Raw genomic sequence first — 8,334 nt, 5'->3', positions numbered from 1 at the left:
TCTGGGTTTGCTGTAGACTGGCTGGCTGCAGCCACACCTGTGCCTGCTGGAAATATGTGCAGGCAGGTGCGTGACAGACTGATTCACAGAATTTTCTCTAAGCTGCAGGTGTGAAAAGAAGATGAATTCAGGGTATCGTAACTGATGAAAAGGCTGCATGGATAGAATGGACTTTCCAAGTCATTAACACCAGCAGGAAAACATTAACTGGTCAGAGCAGCTTGTTGGGTCAAATGCCCCAGAGCCCCTGGGGGCTCTTTTCCTTCTCCTTGGTGTCAGCCCGTTGGCAATCTCCTGTTCATCTTCTCCAACACATTTGCAGTGAAAGGGGACACGATACTGTTGGACAGATTTGCAAATGAAAGTATGTGATATTCTCTAAAGTTTGTGGGCATCTTCCCAACGTTGTAAGATTAAAAAGAAAGTTTTTTTTTTTTTTTTTTTTTTTTTTAAGACAGAGTCTCAGTCTGTCACCCAGGCTGGAGTACAATGGTGCAATCATGGCTCACTGCAGTTTTGTCCTCCTGGGCTCAAGCGATCTCCCTCCTCAGCCTCCCAAGTAACTGGGACTGCAGGTGTGTGCCACCATGCCTGGCTAATTGGAAAAGTTGTGTTTTGTTTTGTTTTGTTTTGTTTTTTGTAGAAATAGAGTCTCAGTATGTTGCCCAGCCTTAAAATGAGAGTCATAATAAAGGAATATTCTCCAGATACACCGCACTTATTTCTTTTTAAAATTTTCCCTCTTTAAGTGACCTTTTCTTTCAAGAACGGGCCTCTGATGTTGGGTTTCCTTGGGTCTGCTGCTTTTCCTCCTTCTGAGATCATTCTTTGTGACATGATCACCATGTCCCTCACCTCTACCTCAGATGCTGCGATTGAAGGTTGCAGGTGGTAAGAAGAAAACAACTTGCACGGATGAATTCTTGAGACCAGGGCCCTGTATTTATCTCAGTGGCTTCAGTACAGGGCAGGGAAGCTCACCGAAGTTGTGACACACAGGTGAAATTATGGCTAAGTGGAATGCTTTTCAAAACTTTAGATGGCATTGTTGGGTTTGTGAATAAACTCTTTTCTGCTCCCAGGTGGCTCCCAGGAGCAGAGAAGTTCAAGCAGGCTGTTGTGTAGGCTGGATTCCCACCTACTGCATGGAGAAACTGGAACATGGACATGGAACAGCATTTCTGCATGAAATCTTTTTTTTGTTTGTTTTTCTTCTCTGGCTTTGAAATTTGCATTTCTTTTAGTAAAATAAACTAGTTCAAAAACATGTACACATCTTTGTTTTGTCCATGTCACTTAACCATTCCAAAAGATTTGGCATTTTTACAGGTTATTATTTTTTTTTTCCCCAAGAATTCAGTGAAATAGAGCTAGTGTTAGCAGCTCCATATTTTAATTGGGAAAATGAGGCACATTCAAGGCCTGGCATCTTATCTAAGCACAGTCTCTCTCCACTGTATGAATCACAGTTTAGTGCTGTCCGAATCAGGGTTCTTCGTTGCATGCAACAGAAACTGTCTCATGCTGACTGAGAGAAGGATAATTGCCCGGCAGCTCTGGGAATTGTTAGGAGGGCAGGTGAGCCAGGCTTGGAGAATGGCAGAAGCAGAGGCACTGCAGCACGGACGCTCCGCTGCCACTGCTGCCACTCTCAGACCAGATTCTCATCTGCCCCTGTCCCTGAATGGCTGACTAGCCAGACGGAGGGCACAAGCTGGGTCGGGGCACAGAGGGGTCCAGGAATGCAGTGTTGGCTCCTCTTTGGCATCTCCAGTGGGATGTGGACTCTGCTCTCCTATTGGGGAAATTTCCAAATATGGGAAACTGATTTGGTTACTGATATATACTCAAATCTTTTGCCCATTTATTTCTTGGGTTGATAACTTATTAACAAAAATTTCTTTCTAAAAAATACTTCTGCAACATCTATCTTGAGGAATTTCTGGGAAACAAAAGCATAAGGAGTGGAGAGTCAGCTTATCCCCAAGTCATAAATTTTACATTATATACATTTCTCAGACTAAAATATTTATGGTCAGCTGTATATTACACAGGGTTATTTGGAAAATTTTGGTGTGTAGAATTAAGGAGCCCTAGGATGCCTTGATCTCTCATTTTCTAGTTGTCAGGCACAATCCCAGAGGTGAAGGAAAAATAATTAAACAATGGAAGAAAAAAAAATCTCATTTGCTGTGTTTTGATTTTCAGAAAAGATAATGTTCTAAAAGCCATAACCTCAGGAAACTAAGAAACAGTTTCTTATTTTGAACCAATTATTTTAATCTGTTAGTTTTTCTGTAATTATAATAAAAACATTTAACTGAGAGTGCATTGATCTGGTAGAATTTCGTACCACCTGCTTTAAATTGCACAATCCTGTTCTTCCTACCACATCAGTTAAAATGTATTGAACATTCATTACAACCTATCATTAAGGAGATGTATAAAGACCCAATCTTGAAGTGTTTAGCAATTAGGTAAAGTGGGTTGGTTCCCCATGAGAGCGCTGCATTTAGCTACCACATTTCACGGAGCAGCAGGGCTGTTAACCTCCCTGCCTATAAAGAAGTCAGGCAAGGACCTCACCACTTGATTTCTGGCTTGATAATCTAGTCAAGGTATTTCACACTTTCCTAATGTTCACATGTTGGATTTCCCTGCTGCCTGGGCCCACGACCATTCTATATTCTATTTTCTTCCTTATCCATTCTGTATTCAAACTCCACACCTACCTGACAGCCACTGGGCCATGGCCTCTGTCAGCCCATTTTATGAGAAAGGGGAAGCAGCTCTCCAGTCCTTAGCGCCTCAAAAGACCAGGGTTAGCCAAATGAGAAACAAGGGAAAACTTGGAAAGCTTGCAGAACAAGACAACAAAATCCAAAGACACCTAGGGGGAGTCCAGGCTTCTGGCTGGAGTGGAATTTGCTAAAGTTAGAACAATTCTACGGTCTATTCTCAAGTAAATGCTTCCGTTAGTTCAGTGATAGGCTTTCTTGTGGAAATCATGTAGACTTGCATCTGCGAACCCAGTGACTGGTGTTGTGTGAAGAATTGGTTTCTGTGATCATTAAGATCTGTTTGTTAGCATGTGAGTTTGTGGAACTGTTGTATTGAAAGAGTAGGAATCCTGAGGAGTCATAAAAACAAACAAACAAAAAACTCCACATATTTTCACTTTGGGAGGCTGAGGCTGGAGGATCACTTGAGCTTAGGAGTTTGAGACCAGCCTGGGCAACCTAGTGTGACCCCTTGTCTACAAAAAATTTAAAAAAATTAGCCGGGCATGGTGGTATGTGCCTCTAGTTCCAGCTACTTGGGAGGCTGAGGAAGAAGGATCACTTGAGCCCAGGAGGGTGAGTGATCTTCTTGAGCCCAGAAGGATCACTTGAGCCCAAGACTGCAGTGAGCCAAGATCGTGCTACTGCACTCCAACCTGGGTAACAGAGTAAGACTCTGTCTCAAAAACAAAAAACCCCACATATTTTCTTCTCTTGCCCCTCAACACCCTACAAGTGCTCTCTTCTCCCCATAGAAGGAAGGAGAGGAAAACATTCACATGTCAACACTAGCATTCCTCAACCTCACCTCTTTAATACCCTTAAGGTGGTATTGGGCTGATTGAAATTCCTGATCTCTTCTTTTGCAAGTCCTGTGTGAGGGGTCTATACCAACCTGTGAAATGTGGGAGTACTTGACACCTATTGACTCCAATGGAGCTTTGACCAAAACTGACCCATTTCATCCTGTTGGGTCTGTGCAGGCAAATTATCATCTTCACCACCATCATCATCATAATCACTACATTGCCCAACTTGTTTTGCATCGTATTTAATTAAAATTCCAAAAGCAAAAAACATTGCATAAGAGAAAGTGGGTAGAGTTTCGGAAGTAGTGATGCAAAAAATAAAAAACAAGTATGGATATATAAAATTGGAATAAGGCTAAAAATCCACACACTTACCATCAGTGGGCCAAAATTTGGCTCTGAGCTTTTGAGTCAAACCAGGAGGAGTCCAACTGGTTTTAGAATGTGAGCCAGAAGGAATATTTTTGGGGTTCAGGTAATCAGTAGATTGTGATGATGACAGCATTTCTCATGTATTTAAATTGAATTTGCTTTTAAAAGCTAGACAATTATAATGCTATTAATTTCCTCTATTGCTCACCCTTCCTTCTATAAAGTTCCAACATGAAATAAATGAACATAAAAATCCCCCCAAAAAAACCAAATCTGCCCAAGACACAAAATTATGTCCACCTTACATGTGAAGTTGTGAACTGTTCTACCCGTGAACGTTGTTATAGAGCCCATTTTCAGGAAAGAGGAAACAAGAGTCCTCTCACGGTAACAGCAGTTTTTTGATGGTGCAGTAACCATTCCATAATCGCACCCAAGGGGTGGGCACGGGATCCAAGCAGGCTGATGCGAATTCCCTCACTGGAATTTAAATCGTAGAGTGATGTAGAGACAGAAAATGCCCGGCTGTCATTCATCCAGTTCCTGCACCTCGTGGGCTGGAGTCCAGTCTCTGAGGCCCCTCGACCCCTGGGCAGACCTACTGGCCCTGTCCTTTGTGAGCTTGGACCTTCTGCCTTCTTCCCTCTCCTGTGAGACTACCAGCTTCCCCCTGCCCCCCTCAGCCTCCTATAATATCTTTCTTTACTTACGATAATCAGAGACTCAGTTCCTGTTTCTTGCAACCCAAGTATTCTGACTGGTGTGCTTTCAATACGGTTTCAGAGTGAAATACAGTCAGTGGGATGGTTTTAGGTGGCACACAAGGAACATTTACATTTTTCAGTTATGTAATTATTTTAATGCACATTCCGAAAAACTATAAACAGCACATCAAACCCACAATGTCATGGGTATTATTGCTTAGAATGACTTCAATACATTTATTTAAGTCAAAAAGTGAGTCATTTAAAAGAAAAACACTACGCGATAGTACAGGTGTCCCTGGCTATGGGGGAGAAGCAATCTCAAATGTGCTGTTCTAATAGCTTGCAGAGGCCATGAGGAGGTCACATTTTTGTAAGAGAGGGAGCGCTAGATCTGAGTGTTGAGGAGCTCCCTCTACCATCGTGGGACACGGTGAGAGATGAGTGGTTGGGGCGGTCAGAGCTGAGGGGGAGCTTCCTGCCATGGCACAGAAAGAGGGACCAGGCATGGACTGGAGAGAAAGGGATGGAAGCTCTGAGCCCTGCAGATGACCCTTCATCCTCCTCCTCCTTGGCTGGCGGGCATAAAGCAGATCAACCAGGGAGAAGGGGTGCTTCAGGAGCCCTCCCTGGGTTTCTTTTCTTTCTCCCTTTTCCCTTCTTCCTTCCCCATTTCCTTCTGTTATCATTGAGTGTCCTCTAACCACCCCACTTCCCCCACCTCAGGCCTGTCTGGCTTCGCTGGCTGAGCGGCCCAGCATGGTGGTTATGGTAGGTGTGAGGCTTTGGAGGCCACCCTGCCCTCAACAAGGGGATGACTGTGGAGAATCACCCCAATTCTGCAGCCTCTCATCTGAAGCTCAGGCCATCAGGAGGGAGCCCTCAGGCTTCTCTCTGATGTTTCTTCCATTTGTCAACCTCTAAGCTCAGGCCACAGACAAGGTGGAGGAGCCCCCAGCATGTTTAGGCAGGCTCTTTCCCTGTCACCCCTCACCACCTCCCACCACACACCAACCTGGAGGTCTCCTTGGTACTTTGCCAAGTCAGGGAATGGGGAGGGTCTGACCCTGTGGCTTCAAGCTAGAACTCTCCCCATTCTCCCCTACCTACTTGGCTCTGCTCCCTAAGCCAGCTGCCCATCCTGCCAGGGCACAGTGGATGTAAACCCCACAATACCCAGTGGCTTCTTTGCACAGACATTGTTCTGTCTCTATCAAGACCCCAGAACAATGTTCGTGCTAAAGAAGCCACTGGTTTTATTGTGGGGCTTTATCTTTTTTTTTTTTTTTTTGAGAGGGGGTCTTGCTCTGTTGCCCAGGCTAGAGTGCAGTGGCATGATCTTGGCTCACTGCAACCTCTGCCTCCCAGGTTCAAGTGATTCTCCTGCCTCAGCCTCCCGAGTAGCTGGGACTACAGGCATCCACCACCATGCCCGGTTAATTTTTTATATCTGTAGTAGAGATGGAGTTTTACCATATTGGCCAGGCTGGTCTCGAACTCCTGACCTCAGGTGATCTGCCCACCTCAGCCGCCCAAAGTGTTGAGATTACAAGCCTGAGCCACTGCTCCTGGCCTGTGGAGCTCTATCTTAATTCTGCCTTTAAGGACCTAATAAATCACTTTACCTCTAGTTCCTCAGCTATACAATTAGTCGGCTGTGTTATCCGAGCTCTGTGTCACTTATTTATGGCTGCTAAACAAACCACCCCACACCTTAGTGGCTTAAAGCAACACTGGTTTATGATTTCACAATCCTGCGGGTTGACTGGGTTGTTGTTAGCGGGTCTTGCCTGTGTGACCTCGACAGGTGGGTCAGCCAGGGGTGGGCTCATCTGGGACACCTGGGACTCTCTCCCTCCCCATGGTCTTTCATCCTGGGCTTCTTCTTCCCATGGTGGCCACAGGTGTTCCGAGGGGATGAGGTTGGACACTGCAAGGCCCTTGAAGGTGTAGGCTCTGAGGCTGCACAACTTCACTTCCACTGCATTCTCTTGGTCAAAGCGGCAGACAAGGCCGGCCTGGACACAGAGTGGAGAGGTGAGCTACACCCTTTGATAGCCATCTGAGTGGCTGTAAACCCTTGCCCTGCCCCATGGGGCTCCCGTGGGTGTTGATGGGGTGTCTTGTATGCAATATTTTGTTTTGTTTTGTTTTGTTTCAGACGGAGTTTTGTCCTGTCGCTCTGTCGCCCAAGCTGGAGTGCGGTGGCGCGATCTCGGCTCACTGCGAGCTCCGCTTCCCGGGTTCACGCCATTCTCCTGCCCCAGCCTCCCGAGTAGCTGGGACTACAAGCGCCGGCCACCACGCCCAGCTAATTTTTTTTTTCTATTTTTAGTAGAGACGGGGTTTCACCCTGTTAGCCAGGATGGTCTGGATCTCCTGACCTGGTGATCCACCCGCCTCGGCCTCCCAAAGTGCTGGGATTACAGGCGTGAGCCACCGAGCCCAGCCCGTGGAATCTTTTTTTATCCCGGCTGACTGCCTAATGCTTAAGTGTCTGACCGTGCCCCAGGCGTCCCACACACAGGTTTATCCTGGCAGACGCCTTCATTGCTCTTGTCCCGTCTATGTTCAGTTCATTCCCACCAAGACAGCCACTCTCTAGGAGAGCCCTGACGAGGAAAGAAGTTAGGTTCAGGTACATCCGACAGGGGAGACACAGAGGAGGCCTCTCAACAAGACACGTGAGTTAATAGAAGCAGAGCATTCCACAGCCCAGAGAAGAGGGCGGCGCACCTCTCAGGACCGATAGGAAGTGGGGTGCCATCTGGGACATGGGAAGCCCACCGGCGGGCGGGGAGCGAAAGAGTGCGGGTGACCTGCGGGCCTGTGTCTTTTTTTGGGGTCCAGGGCATTACCTAGGTGGGAGTTCCAATTGGTGGGTTCAGAGCAGGCAGGCGTGAGTTCCCTGGAGTCCTGCTGAGACTGAGAGGTGGCCACTGGGGCGTATCTCCGCAGTGCATGTATTGTGTCTGGTTAGTGGAGCCAGTCAAGTAGGTTGTATTTAGCTGTCCCACGGGGAGGCGGTCACCAGGAGCGGGTTGTATGAGCCAGATATCTGAACTGATCACATTGAGGAAATGGGAGGAGACAGAGAACTGGGACAGTGACTAAGCCCTGCTTCTGGTATGGGAAACTGCTTAAAGCTGTATTCAAAATGGACGCTGAAGCAACACAAAATTATAGAAACTCACTACAAATAGCAAGACAACTCATTTCTTTTTTTGAGACAGGGTCTTGTTCTGTTGCCCAGGCTGGAGTGTAGTGACCTAATCACGGTTCACTGCAGCCTTAATCTCCTGGGCTCAAGCAATCCTCCCACCTCTGCCTCATGAGTAGCTAGGACCACAGGCATGCACCACCACTCCTGGATAATTTTTACAAAGCTTTTTGTAGAGACAGAGTCTCTCTGTGTTGCCCAGGCTGGTCTCAAATTCCTGGCCTCAAGCAATCCTCCTGCCTCAGCCTCCCAAAGTATTGGGATTACAGGTGTGAGCCACTGCACCTGGCCAAGATAACTCATTTTTTTTTTTTCCTGCTCTATGAAGATGCCAGGGTTATAGTGGAGATACCAGGAGAGACACAGTTTCCAATGATTTTATCAAAAGAAACATGGAAAGGGCCTTGGGGACATTTAGTGTTGTTAAGATCCTAGAAGCCACAGGGGTT

Source organism: Theropithecus gelada, chromosome 2 (genome assembly GCF_003255815.1).
Source record: "Theropithecus gelada isolate Dixy chromosome 2, Tgel_1.0, whole genome shotgun sequence".
In the NCBI taxonomy this organism is placed as follows: domain Eukaryota; kingdom Metazoa; phylum Chordata; class Mammalia; order Primates; family Cercopithecidae; genus Theropithecus; species Theropithecus gelada.
This window is presented reverse-complemented; position numbering follows the sequence as displayed.